The sequence below is a fragment of the Desmodus rotundus genome, chromosome 2 (assembly GCF_022682495.2).
Source record: "Desmodus rotundus isolate HL8 chromosome 2, HLdesRot8A.1, whole genome shotgun sequence".
NCBI classification, from domain to species: domain Eukaryota; kingdom Metazoa; phylum Chordata; class Mammalia; order Chiroptera; family Phyllostomidae; genus Desmodus; species Desmodus rotundus.
In genome coordinates, this window is record NC_071388.1 from 143,992,492 (window position 1) to 144,007,355 (window position 14,864).

Consider the following 14,864-nt stretch of genomic DNA (forward strand, 5'->3'; position numbering starts at 1 on the left):
GCATGCATACATAGACCTAGGAACTTACTGTCAAATCTTTTTTGTGAAGTGATGCAAATTGCTGATCAGCTGGTCATCTTAGTACTTATTTAGAAACTTTGCTAGAGTCTTTTGCATGCAATATTTACAGTTAAGTGGGAAATTATAGGTGTTTTTTAAGTTTTCAAAAATATTTTATTCATCATACAAAGACATTAGGTCTTTCAGTGTTTGAAATAAAGAAGGGCTTTATTTTTTCAGTGAAACATTACCCTATAAAATCAATTTGTATTTTTGAACTGAATGTTGGAAGTGTTTATACTATCTAAATTTGCAAGTGCTGCCTGAGGTTATTCTCAAATAACTTTAGGAATAGCCTGTGGAAAAAGGAATTCTGGGTAATTTTCTATGTAGCATGACTATTTTTGCAATCGTAGACATTGTTTGGTGAATCAGTTTAAATAATGCAAACTCACTTATTAAATGACCTTCCAGGTAAATCAAAATTAAAGGTTAATCCCTCATATATATGTTAGGAAACATATGCATAATTTAACATTTTATTATGTTCATAAATTAAATTACAGACATATAAATGTGATTTTATACTGTCATATAATTGCTAACATACTGTTTTTACTTCAAACCATTTATATTATTATTTTTAAGTGAAATAAGTTAATAACTGTTGTTTTTTTCCTTCTTAGAATAACATGAAATATGCAAAACACTCAACTGTTTTGCCAGAATTATTTGTGCAATGAAATTATTAGAGTTTAGATATATTTATCTATGATATTTAGATATATGTACAAAGTTTAGAAAGTAAAGTTTGTTTTTCACTAACAAAATATAAATATATCTGATGTTCTGTAAGAAAATGTCCAAAATTGAAGATAAGAATTACTTTGAATTTATATAATGTGGAATGTAATGAGTCTTGCAGAATCTGAATTATTTCAGAGGCACTAGGATGGCCTAGTTATACAGCTTTTTGCCAATAAACCTTCCTTATAGTCAGATGTCTGAAAACATTGTTAATTAATGGAATTTTATTCTTCCCACTTTTGCTTATATACTTATAGTCTGATGCAACTTGCCCCACAAGACTTAGTACCATACTCAGGAATGTCTTCTTGCTTCAGGAAGGAAGTAATTCAAAAGCTCAAAAGAAATTTGCTCTTAGCCTTAGGTACAGTGATGAGAGTATTTACACATTCAGTAACCAATATTCTTTGGATGCTGCACTGGGACTGGATAAGGGAAAAAATCAACATAGTAATATTTCTATTATCTGTGATTCTTTTTTTCTTCTCTCCTAAGATTCTCATTCACCTCTTTTTTCCTTGCCTCTTAAGCTTGATTCTTTGCCAATGTATCTCAGTTACTTTCAATACATAGCTGTCACATTGGATGGATGCTATTCATCTGACTAAAAGATGCGGTAGGGAGTAATTTAGTGGAATAATATGATAAAACAGGAGAATATGATCTAGGAAATGCAACAGAGGTATAAATGTATCAGAAATTGAAGATTTGAGAATATGAAATTTGAAAATCTAGTAATATTTGATGCAGATACCAGGAGGACAGAATAAATACAACTAGTGGCCCTAAGTATGATCAGACCCTTAGAAAACAGTGTAGGAGGTGTACTGTGATTGGTTGCTAGAGATTATTAAGAAATAAAGTATTAAAAAAAAGAAAGTATTTCTAAGTGACTGCTTTTCAATTGGTTTAAAACATATCATTGACTTTAGTTTCCATATAATTTCAATAGAAACAACCTATATATTTTGCTTTTTTATTAGACTTTTGATTCATTTTTACTTTCCTTTCCATTATATGACTATAACTGCTTAATAACTAGTACCTTAGCTGGAAAAGATAGTAGAAGAAAATGCTAGACCAGCATATTAGCAAAGGAATGAGACTTTCCTTTTAGACTAATTTCATGAAGAGCTGTGTGACTTAATGAGATAAGGTAGGGTGAGGACCGGAGGCTAATATCCACCTCAGTCACTACAGATCAAACTCATGTTGGCCTCTAGTACGTGCTTTACACTTTCCAGATACTGAGGCCACAAAGAGTAAGGCATGATGCTTCTATTCTCCAAACATCCACGTTCTTATGAGAGAGATACATAGGTATTACTGACAATAAAATGTGACTTTTTCCAGTGAACAAATGTTTATTTGAAAGGATTTGTACAAACATAACACTCTTACTTTCAAAGAACAAAGAAATATCTTATGTTTTGAACACACAGACACTGTGGAAACTTAAAACTGCAGTTAAGGAAGGAAAGAAACTGTCTCTCCTTCCCCAGCCAGGGACTGAGACCTAGACCTAAAACTTTTTCAGTCAGCCAGCCCCCGTCCCTGTCCCTTAAGTCTGAGAGAGACTCTATTAGAAACCTAGCTTTGGTGGAGCAGAGAGCTGTAGGGCTTGGGGACGCTGGTGCCTTTTCTTTGGGGAGGGAAGACCACCTGCACAGTCCACAGGACAGGTGGTGGCCAGCAGCTGACCCGAGCTGAGGCTGCCTTACAGAAGAGGGAAGACCCAGAGAAGGAGGGATAAACGGAGATGTCCTACCCACTCACATGGGCAAAGTAATTGCCACTCACTTGAATCTCAACCCACTCCTGTGACCCCTAATATACAATTGAGTAAGTGCCAGAGTAATAGTTCTAAACAAAAGGCAACACAATTGTCAGCCTGGGGCCCTTTTAAGCCTAAGGCAACCCCTATAGTACAGCCCTAGCCCCATGACTTAGGCAGTGAGTTAGGCAGGACTTCGTGTAGTGGGTATAGCACCAGCTCCTTGGTTTCACTATGGGGAACTTCTGCTGATTTGCAAAAATGAGGACTATGGGAGAAAGGCCCGTAGACCTCAGGATCCCCAGACACACAGCCTGGTACCTGAGAACTTCTGTTTATCTGGAAGACTGAGGGTAGGGTGGGATGGTGAACTCTCTAACAACAGCCAGTCTTCCAAAATGAATATAAAAAGGAGCGGTTGTCTAAATTACCTCTGGGCCTTAAACACTGTTGCCCTTTTAAATCCTAAGGCAGAAGTACAGGAAGGGGCACCCTGGAGCCTTTACATTAAGCAAGATACGGGCCTTCACCAACTCTCAGACCTTAGGCCCCAGCCCTCAGGCACAAGAGACAGAGAATCACATCTGGGCCTTCTGCCCAATGCTTTGCTCCAAAGGAGAGCAGGGAATGAAGTGTCGGTGGGAGGGAAGGGATTATCAGACATACTGTCTGTAGCACCTAAACCACATCTCTTCCTAAACCAGAAACTCCAGCAGGAAGAAATAAGAGCAAAGTGAGAGAGGGGTTGTGCTTCCATCACATTAAAGTGGAGACTTGGTAGAGGTGGGGAAGGGTTGTTTCATATCAGGATATCAATCACTGGCCAAGGAGAGGGGTTATGAACTGTAGAGGTCTATGCGTTCTCCCTCTCTTCACTCCTTCTGCTTCCATTTTGGCTTTTGGGGTTCCGGGACCGATTCTCAGCTTTGCACAGAGGGCATATGGGTGCATTCCAGTGAATTTGCTGATGACATGACATGCAGGCCTTCATAGGTGGGGGCTACATACTGAAGGTGGCTGTCTGCCAGGTGTCTTGCTTCCTAGCCACTTGAAGTTGTTGGGCAGCAAGGGCTTCGGTGGCCAGGGACTTGGGATTGGGGGGGTCCTGCAGTTCTGTCTGCCACTCTGCTTTCTGCTTCTCAAAGTAATCCCTGAAGAGCTTCTCCCCTTCACAAAGGTCAGGGAGCCTCTGCAGGCCCATAGTCATGCGCAGGGCATCCACATGTTCCTTCAGTGGCTTATACTCATCACGTAGATGGTTGGTAGATTCTAGCAGCTCGTTTAAGTCATTCTCAGACTGATGGTATTTTCCATCACATTGGTGTCAGCATGGGTGAGTCGGGGTTCCTCCACGTGGATCATCTTTTGTAGCAGGAGGTCTGTCTCCTGCTTGTATTCCTTCAGGTGTCTCTCTGCTGATTCAAGGGCCTCAACCTCAGCCTTCAGACAGACCTTGATCTTCTCCATCTGCAGGGTCGCATTCCTGATCCCTTTAATGCATTTCAATTTACACATTATTTCTTGCTCATCTGCCATGCCTCTCACTTTCAATTTCATGTCCCAAGAAACATACAAACATAGAAATCCAGGGATACAATAGACACAATGCAATTACCTCATGCCGGCACAGGGCTCTGAGTCTGTTAAAATGTGATTTTTTTAAATATAAATTTATGTATGAGGTTTCTTTGTCTTTGTCATGTAGACAAATCATTTAACCTGAACTTCGTAAAGGTGATGGTTATTGTTTTGTAGCCCTAGTTTTTATAGGTTCGAGGGTAAGTAGGAAACATAGAAATATTAAGAGCTTGCAAAATATTAGGATTCTGGCTGGCCTCAAGGGAGTTCAGGCCAATCCAAAGGAATGTATTTTGCAGATTTATTTATAATAGTATCACTTGATCTTTGATGCCCAGAAGTGTTGAAAGTGCTGCTAGATGTTGAAAATTTGATGAAAATTTAGGGCCTCCCAAGAGAGAAGTATCCATTCTCTTACAACAGTATGTTTTAACACAGTTTCATAAGGTAGAAGAATTCCTTGAAGTATCAGGATAAACAATTTTGACATAAAATAATAGTGACTTCTAATATTTATAGAGCTATTAATTATAGTAGATGAGAATTGAACCCCAATACAATGAGACCTTTGGCTATGTTGTTAATGACCACATTACTACCTCCTCATTAAGTTTATCCTTCTATGACACCTCAGTCCTAACAGCTGATGGTATTATCAGGAGAAAGAGGAGAAGCTGCCTCATCTAGTAATCTTATCTTCCTCTTACAGGCTTCAGCCTTTTTTGGTGTACGATATACATCCAATATCAGTGAGAACATGGACAGGCAGATCCTAACACTCCCGAAAGCTTAGTCTGAAATATTGCTCTCCACTCCATTCTACAACACTCATCCAAATAATAAATCCTAAAAACACTGTCTAAACACAGATGTTGATTTATTTATCTGATACCTATTGAGTTCTTACTCAGTTGGTGCACGGGATACAGTAGTGAACAAAACAAACAAACTGTGTGTCCTTACGGAACTTCTATTTTAAAGAAGGAGCCATAGAGTAAGCAAAAAAAGGAAAATACAGGGGTGGGCAAAGGTAGATTACTATTGTGAGTACACAGAACACAGTTTATTCTTGTGTTAATATTTATTAATTACTGTATTATTTTCCATGTGAATAACTATAAACCTACTTTTCCAACCCCTGTACATTAATATATTAGTGATAAGCGTTAAAGAAATAAAATAAGGGGGGAGTAATATGAAATGGTAGATGTTGGAGATTGATAGAAGTTAAAATTTTAGATAGGAGGATATTCATCCAGAAATGAATATCCACTAAAATAATTGATGACAAAAGAACCCAGTATAATATGAATTTACCAATAAAAGTATAGTCAACCTTTCTGTAATACCCCTGATGTCAGCATAAATACCACCCAGCAAGCATCACCACCAAAAGTCCTTGCCTTTCATGAGCAAGAAGAGCGCAGGAGCAATATTTCCAAGATGCACAGTATTTCATACATTTTAAAATGAGATAATCTGCCACTGTTGAGGCAATTAAGGTCCTGGTGGAAAATGGTGAGAAGGCATCAAGGGACTCAGAAGAGTGTCACTCTGCCATGAATGGTAGACCAACCGGTACAAGCATGATCTAGGAGGCAGGCAGGCAGCCTGGGTTCAAATCCCAGCTCTCGCCCTTATTAGCTGTGTGAGTTGGGTAAGGTAGTATGTCTCCGAAGCTCTAACTTCTTCACATCTACAATAAGAAAGATTGTAACACTTTCCTGATATGCTTTCAGGGATGATTAAAGGAGACTGTATATAATACAGTGTCGAACACCCCACTGACCATGTGTGAAGTATGTCATAAACAGCAGTTATTGGTGCATTGGTTATAAGCGGTGCAACTTTGAGCAAGTTATGACACTCCTGAGCTTCACTTAATAACAACCTTGCCCTTAGTAACCAGACTTTGACTGTAAGTGATCAGTGAAGAGAATGTACAACAAAATCTCTTTAAAGCCAGAATATGCAATATATACATAAAGTACTACTGCTCTAATTGCTAGTTGGCATGTGGTTCTAAAACTCCTCTGCTCAGAAAAGAGGTTAAATTTTAGAAAAGAAAAAAACAAAAAACACCTTGTTTTGACTGTTGCAATGTCCTTCGAGGTGACTACTGACATCCTTAAAACCTGGAATATAAAACAATTACCTATACTCATAATCAATTTTAATAAAACAGTTGATTATTTTTAAAGGATCATCTAGACTTGGCATAACAGGTACTGGATTTGCACACACACAGAAATCAATAAAAGGTGGGCATAAATGAAATAACAACTCATCGGACGTAGGTCATCAAGGACAGTGGTTTCTGAAAGGTGGGAGAAACAATGAGAGCCCTAGTTTCCCCATCTTACTGCCTGGAGAAACTGCCTGGGCCTCAGAAAGAGAAGTGGGACCTAGGCAGATCCCAGTGGACTTAATGAATTGAAAAGTTGGGGGTGGGTGTTCGGGAGATCAGGCGGCTAGAGATGGGTGGACAGAGTAATAGAGAAGAGAAGGCTTCACAGACAGAACTCAGTTAATATTGAGTACTGATCAGGACATATGTGTGAGAAAGTGGCCCAAGTCAAGGAAAGGACCATCAGAAAGAGGTCTCATTGTCCCTCACTTAGGCCCAGAAATAGTGCCTGCACTCTCTAGCCAGACCAATTCATGGGGCATGGGCTGGAGTAAATACTGGGAAATTATATAAGAAACTTCTCAATAACTCATGAATCAAAGAAGAAGTTTAAAGTTAAATTAGTAGTATCTTCAACTGAATGAAAATGAAAACAAAGTTTTTCAAACTTTGTGGTGCCACAAAAGTAATAATTAGGATAAATTTATAGCACTGGACATATATATGAGTACTAGAAAGAGAAAGATCTATAATCAATGACTTAAGCTTCCACCTTTAGAAACTAGAATAAAAGGAGAGTAAACACAAAATATGTAAGAGAAAGGAAATAATAATAAAGATCAAGGCAGAAATTATAAAATATCAAAGAGAAAAGTGTTTAGATAAAAGCAGTAAACCCAAAATCTGTTTCCTTTAGAAGATCAGTAAAATTAACAAAATTCTAGCCAAACTTAATAGAAAAAAGAGAAGACACAAATTACCAATATTGGGAGTGAGAAAGGTGATATCATTATGGATGCTACTACAGACATTAAAAAATTATAATTGACTAATAGCTTTATGCCAATAAACTTGACAACTTTGATAAAATAGACAATTTTCTTAAAAGACAAACTATCAAAGCTCACAAGAAGAAACAGGTCAATCAAATAGCTCACATCTAGTAAAGAAATGAAATCTGTACTTAAGAAACAAGTACTTTTGGGCCCTGGCTGGTGTAGCTCAGTGGATTGAGTGCGGGCCTGTGAACCAAAGTGTCACTGGCTTGATTCCCAGTCAGGGCACATGCCTGGGTTGCAGGCCAGGTCCTCAGTAGAGGGTGCGCAAGAAGCAACCACACATTGATGTTTCACTTCCCTTCTTTCTCCCCTCCCTTCCCTTCTCTTTAAAAATAAATAAAATCTTTAAAAAAAAAAAAACAAACACAAGTACTTTTCACAAAGGAACCCCCTTGCCAGAATGAATTCACTGGTAGATTCTACCAAGTGTTTTAGGTAGAAGTAAAGAATAGTTTCAGAATATTGAAGAGGAGATAATACCTCCCAACTCATTCTATGAGGTCAGCATTAGTCAAACAGCAAAACTTGATGGACATAAAGAGAATAGAGAACCATAAGCCAATATTCCTCATAACCATAGATGTAAAAATTCTAAATAAAACTTTAGAAAATTGATCTTTTCAATATGTGAAAAGAAAATATGTAACAAATAAGTGAGGTTCACCCCAGGAACGAAAGGCTGATTTAACATTCAAAAACCAATCAATGTAACTCACCACATTAACAGCCAAAAAAGAAAAATCCAGGGATCGTCTCAATAGAGCAAGAAAAGCATTTGAGAAAATGAAATTGTATTTCTGATTAAAAAAGCAAAAAGGACAAAAGCAACAACAAAACCCAGAGCCACCTAATTATAGCAGGGAACTTCTTCAACCTAATAAAGGGTTTGTAAGAAAAGCCTACATCTGTTAAGAGACAGTATTTTCTTCTTAAGATCAGTGGCTTTTACCACTTCAACTTAACATTATAGTGGAGATTTTTAGCAATGCACTAAAGTAACAAAAATAAGCAAAAACTATCCATATCGTAAAGGAAAAAAGTAACACCGTCATTCCAGATTACATGATTATCTAGAAAATTCAATGGAAATTTATTTAAAAAGCTATTAAAACAGATGATATATCAAGTTTGCAAGATACAAGAATAATATACAAAATCAATTATATTTCTATATATTAGCAGCAACTATAAAAAATCAAAATAAAAATCCATTTAAAATAGAATCAAAAGTAGTGATAAATTTGACAAACACACACTAAGATCTCTACTCTGAATACTACAATATATTTCTGAGAGAAATTAAAGAATGTCTCAATAAACAGAGATATACCTATTTAATATCTGGAAGACTCAATGTGATATTTTTAAACTGTCAATTCTCCCCATGTCAATATAGATTTAATGCAATACTAATCAAAACTCCAGTGGGCATTTTTTGTTTTTCTAAGAAATTATCAAGCTGATTCTACAATTCATCTGAAAATGCAAAAGATAGAAGAATAACCATAAAAGTTTTGATAAAGTAAAAAGTTAGAAAACTAACAGTAGATGATTCCAAAATGTACTATAAAGTTGTAATAATTAAGGCGCCCTGGTATTGGCATAAAGACAGACGATGAGACAATTGAAAATCTTGAAATATACCCACAAGTATATGGACAGCTGATTTTAATGAAATATTCAAAAGGTATTCAATGGAGAAAGGAGAGAATTTTTAATAAGTAGTATCAGAACAACTAGATATCCATGTGTATAAAAGTATTTAAATATAGTTCTCCCACAATATAAAAAGCTAATTCAAAATGTAAAATCTAAAAATTATAATATCTTAAAATAAAACATTGGAGAAAAACTTTTGCAACTCATAAAAATTGATAAAATGGACTTCATCAAAATGGAAAAGGATTCTTCTTCAAAGTGACTGTTAAGAAATTGAAAAGACAAATCACTGGCAGGAAGAAACTGTTAACACATTGTATCTGATGATGGACTTGTATTAAAAAAAAATACCTCTCAACTTGGTGAAAAGAAAAAAATCAGTCAAATATAAAAGACTCAAAGATTTCAATAGACACTTCACTAAGGAAGTCAACAGATGAAAAAGAAGCACTTGAGAAAATTCTTGATATTAGAGAAATAAAATTAAAACCATAATGAGAAAACTCTATACATCTATTAGAATGACCTAAAATTAAAAAGGACTATGTTAGTGATGATGTAAAAGAACTGAATGTACAATAAAGATAGGAATGTAAAATGGTACCATAACTCTGCAAAACAGTTTTACTATTTCTTAAGCAACTCCTAGGTATTTTACCTAAGAGAAATAAAAGCATATATCCATATAAAGAGATGTACACTGATGTTCATAGCATTTAAAATATTTTATTTATTTATTTTTAGACAGAGAGGAAGGGAGAGATAAAAAGAGGGAGAGAAACACTGATGTGAGAGAGAAACATTGACTGGTTGCCTCTTGTACACACCCCAGCCGAGGACTAAACCCACAACCTAGGCATGCACCCTGACCGGGAGTGAACCAGCGATCTTTTTCTTCAAGAAAGGACACCCAACCAACTGAGCCACGCCAGTCAGGGCTGTAACAGTTTTATTTGCAATAGCCAGAAGCTAGAAACAACTAAATGTCCATCAAATGCTGTATGGGTAAATTATGGTTTGTCAATTCATAGAATACTACTTACAACTAAAAAAATAGAGGAAATATTGGTACACCCTGTAACACTGTTAATTTTTTTAAAATCACACTGAACGAAACAAGGCAAACAAAAGGATCACATATTATATAAGTCAATTTATATAAAATTTTAGTCAAATGCGAACTAAGTGACAGAAAGAAGATGAGTTGTCTATGGACAGCAGATTGTGGTGGGAGACTAGAGCTGGAGGAGATTGTAAGGGGCATGTGAAGACTTTTAGGGATAATGTACATATTTATTACACTGGTTGTGGTGATAGCCTTCCAGGTTTCACACAAGTCAAAACTTACCAAATGGCACATTTTAAATATATGAAGTTTTATGTTTGTTAATTATACTTCAGTAAAGTTGTTAAAATATTAAAACACACACACCATACAGAGACACAACACTGCAGGCACCTTACAAAGAGAAGCAAATGAAGGGGAAATGTAATTCATAGTGCCATCAACTGCAGATCCCCATATATTTTAGCCTATTTACTTTTGATTTCTAAGATTTTATCTATTTATTTTTAGAGAGAGGGGAAAGGAGGGAGAAAGAGAGGGAGAGAAACATTGATGTGGGAGAGAAATATCAATCAGTTGCCTCTTGCATACCCCGAACCCACAGCCCTGGCCCACAGCGCAGCATGTGCCCTGACCAGGAATCAAACCTGTGAACTTTCGGTTTGTAAGACGACACCCACCTCGAGGAGCCACACCAGTCAGGATCTTAGCTTATTTATTTTAAATGTCCTACTGATGGAGGTTTAACAACCTACCTCTCAAAACAACTGTGTGGAAATCAGATAATACTTATTGAAGTACAAAGTAGACTGTAATGGGGAAATAATTAGTTTTATTATGATCATTACCCTTCAAAATTAGAGGCTGTTTTGTCAATAGCCAATATTTTAATTGACAGGATGGAATTCACTTTAAATGATCCAATTTTCTCTGTCTTTCAAATTACAATAAAAACAGCAATATATTTATTTGAAGGATATAACCAAGTGAAATGTCCTGTGATGTGCAATCCATTTATTTTCAAATTGTACAAGCAATGAAGTGAGAAAGAAATGGAAGCTGACATCATAAATAACAGAAAAATGAAAAGCAGGCATTTTTATTGAACAGAATAGTGTGGTAAATGAGGCAAAGAAGTTTGTAGACTTTGGGGATTGTAGTATCCAGGTCTGTGAAAGCATTAAAAGAAAGTAAAGAATTTTCTAGAAATGTCCACACAGTTTGGAATTTGACAAGTGAAAATGTCAATCCTAATAATTTGTTTGACAAATAAATTTAGGCAAAAGTCTAGTAATTTCTTTTAGAACTGTGCCTTTTCAAAACACCTTAATTCATAAAAATCTGAGCATAATGGATTATCTGTGTTGAAAGCTTGACATTTTTTGTTTTATTTGATTGATCATAAAAACCAGACTTTAATAAAATTGCAGTTAAGTGAATTTAATCTAAGTTCATGTTATCCATAATTTTGGTGGAAATGGTTTTGTGGAACACTTTTTCTGTAAATATGATAAGTCATTCTTATTGTCAATATAGAGATTTGTTAGGCTGTTTTTTCCCCAGCTTTATTGAGGTATGATTGGCAAATAAAAATTGTGTATTTTTGAGGTTTTTAATGTGGTGATTTGATATACAGGGGTGGGCAAATGTAGGCTTACAGTTGTTCATATGAAAAATAATATAATTAATAGATAATAATACAGAAATAAACTATTTCACATAGTCACAACTGCAAACATACTTTTGCCCCACCCTGTGTTGTGAAATGATTACCACAGTCAAGCTAACCCGTCACTTTTCCGAGCTGCTGTGTGGGTATGTGTATATGTGGTGAATTCATTCAAGATCTACTCTCGGCAAATTTCAAGTACAGGCATATCTTGCATTATTGTGCTTTGCTTTTCTGTGCTTCATACTTTTGCACTTCTCAGATATTGCATTCTTTTTACAAAATGAAGGTTTGTGGCAGCCCTGCATAGAGCAAGGCCATTGGTACCATTTTATCCAATAGGCCCAAATAACGGCTAGCATTTTTTAGCAATAAAGTATTTTTAAATTAAGGGATGTACATTGTTTTTTGGACCTAATGCTATTGTACACTTAATAGACTACAATACAGTGTAAATAACTTTCATATGCACTGGGAAACCAAAAATTTAATATGACTCACTTTATTGCCATAGTTACTTCATTGCGATGACCTGGAACCGAACCCACAGTATCTTTGAGGTGTGCCTCATACCGTATTATTAACTACAGTCCCCATACTGTATATTAGATCTCAGAACTTACTCATTTTATAACTAAAAGTGTGTACTTTTACTGGCTTCTTTAAAAAAGAAAGTCCAAGAGGTTATAAACTGACATCATGGTGTAAGAGTGTCCAACCTTTGGGCGTCTCTGGGCCACACGGGAAGAAGAAGAGTTGTCTTGGATCACACATTAAATACACAAACACTAATGAAAACTGATGAGCAAAAAAAAAAAGATTTTAAGCGGATTTACAGTTTTGTGTTGGGCTGCATTCATAGCCCTTCTGGGCCACGTGCAGCGGGTTGGACACCACGGCCTCCATAAAGAACAGAAACCGCTATGAATGAGACTGCGGCACATTTCTCTCCGGGTACCTGTTTAGTGCAGGGTAAGCCCAACCACACTGCAAATGGCTTGAATTCTGCATTTCTGTGCTTACAGTTAGATCTTCCGGCATCGGGACCACCGCTCTACCTTAATCCATTGTTTAAACATATCTTACTCTATGTCTTTCCTCTTTGTTTATTTGAAATCACAGAAAAAATTCTCTACATAAGAGACAGCTGAGAAATTGTTTCTAATGACTGTGTTACATGTATTATATATGTTTTAAATCACTGGGTCAGTGGGAGCCATATAATCACATTTAATTAAGGTATCTATAGAAGACTGTTTTTTCAAAATGGATGTGTTAGAATTTTATTTTGCAGGTTAACTACAACTAAATACCTGATTTCATAGGCTCCTTTAGAAAAAAAAATGAAAAACAGGAAAGCTAGGCATTAATCAAACTTTATGATGATGTTAGCAAACCTTAGAAGAATTTGTTTTGCCTTTAAAATTGTAAGAGCCTAAGGCTTGGTAATTTGTGCTACTCTACCTATTCATTAAAACATTCTGTCTCACAAAACCAGAATAGGAGAATAGATATGAAATAGTCATTGAAGTAATGCGTTACCTTGCAAGCATACTATATGGAGAAATTGGAACTTCTTATTAATCTCTGGCTCTCTTTTATAGTTACTTAACTGTCTCCTAAATTGATTTTTTAAAAAGAAACACATTTCTTGGGTTGTCAATACCACTCATAATTTTCTGCTGTCTTGAATCAGTAATGTTCACTGCTCTTTTCACGATCGCGCAGTCTTATCATAGGAGTTTTTCTCTGCGAATGTAAACATGTGGAATACTTATTGGCCTGCAGATATACTCATGTAATGTTTAACCTATACAGTCTACTCTCTCTCTCTCTCTATCTTTCTATCTATCTATCTATCTATCTATCATTTATCTACTATCTATCTAAATTTATGTGTGCGTGAGTCTATGGGAGTGGGAATAATATTTATGAAGATTTAGAATTTAAGTCTAGTGGTAGCACAAATGATATAATGTGACAATAAATACATGGATTTTAAAAAGTTACTGCATAAGTGGACTTTAATGCAAATAAGTATAGTGTGGTACTCACCCAACATCCTAAAGGAGTTGGGACTCAGATAATTAAGAGATTTAGGGAATTATGAAAGCCTTTAAGGTTGATAGAAATTAAATGCATAAAAGGGAAGAAATAGAATGAAAATGATACAAAATAATGTGTAAAACACAAATTTTCATTTCCCCTAACATATAAAACAGAGGTAAATATTTTTACAACAATTATTCAGATATATATACATAGGAAATAAATTTTATTGGGAGATTACTCTAAGTTTTTGTTCTGCTTCTTGAATTAAACCATTGAATAGAAATAAAGGTACAGAAAAGAGGAATTTGATTTTTGTACTATGATGAAAACAACAGTTTTAACAAATAAAGGCTCCCTAACAAATACAGGCATATTTCAAACATACTAAGCAGAATTTCCTTGTTCTTAGCAAGAAGCCAGGTACACCTGGTTTTTTTAGTGAGTTTTAGTACATTTAGAAACCAAGAATCATTAATAGAGATAACATCTGAAATGTCACCATGGAGAAACACACTCCAGTGCTGTGACTGTGACTGCTGAGTTTTCTCTGCTAATGTGCACAGATGCTCAATATGCACCTGCACTAAACGGAAAAGTCCTTATGATCCTTCTGACCTAAATACATAAGACCTCAATTTAATTAACTGTTTGAATTTGTGGCAATAAAGAGAGCTACATGAAGACATTAGATTTGCTCAGAATTATACGGAAAAGAATGACAACTTCTGTCATGGCCAGATTTCACTACAGCCTTCCATTAAGGGTGCTTAACCATACAAAACAACACTGAGAACTAAGGCAATTATCCTGCTTATTTACATTTGAAATGTGCCTAAAATATTCTGATAAAATGTTTAACTTTATTTTGTAGGTAAAGATGTGGCGCCTTGGACTTTAAAATGTTTATTTTACAAATTAAGGTTCTATTTTTTCTTTTTTTAAAATTAATCTTTATTGTGTTTTTTCCCCTTTACCATTCATTTCTCTTAGACCCAACCCACCAGCAATCACCACACTGTTGTCCATGTCCATGAGTCCTTTTTCCTTTTCGCTCAGTCCCTCCACCCCTCACC

The 14,864-nt window shown here is 35.8% G+C and overlaps 1 protein-coding gene and 1 pseudogene across 3 annotated transcripts in view; one reads left to right on the forward strand and one right to left on the reverse strand.

Moving 5' to 3' along the window:
• GALNT13 (polypeptide N-acetylgalactosaminyltransferase 13) overlaps positions 1-14,864 on the forward strand; it is a 491,331-nt gene that overhangs the window by 317,409 nt on the left and 159,058 nt on the right. The gene's annotated exons all lie outside the window — the stretch shown is intronic.
• LOC112322270 (zinc finger C4H2 domain-containing protein pseudogene) lies at positions 3,435-4,168 on the reverse strand (annotated as a pseudogene).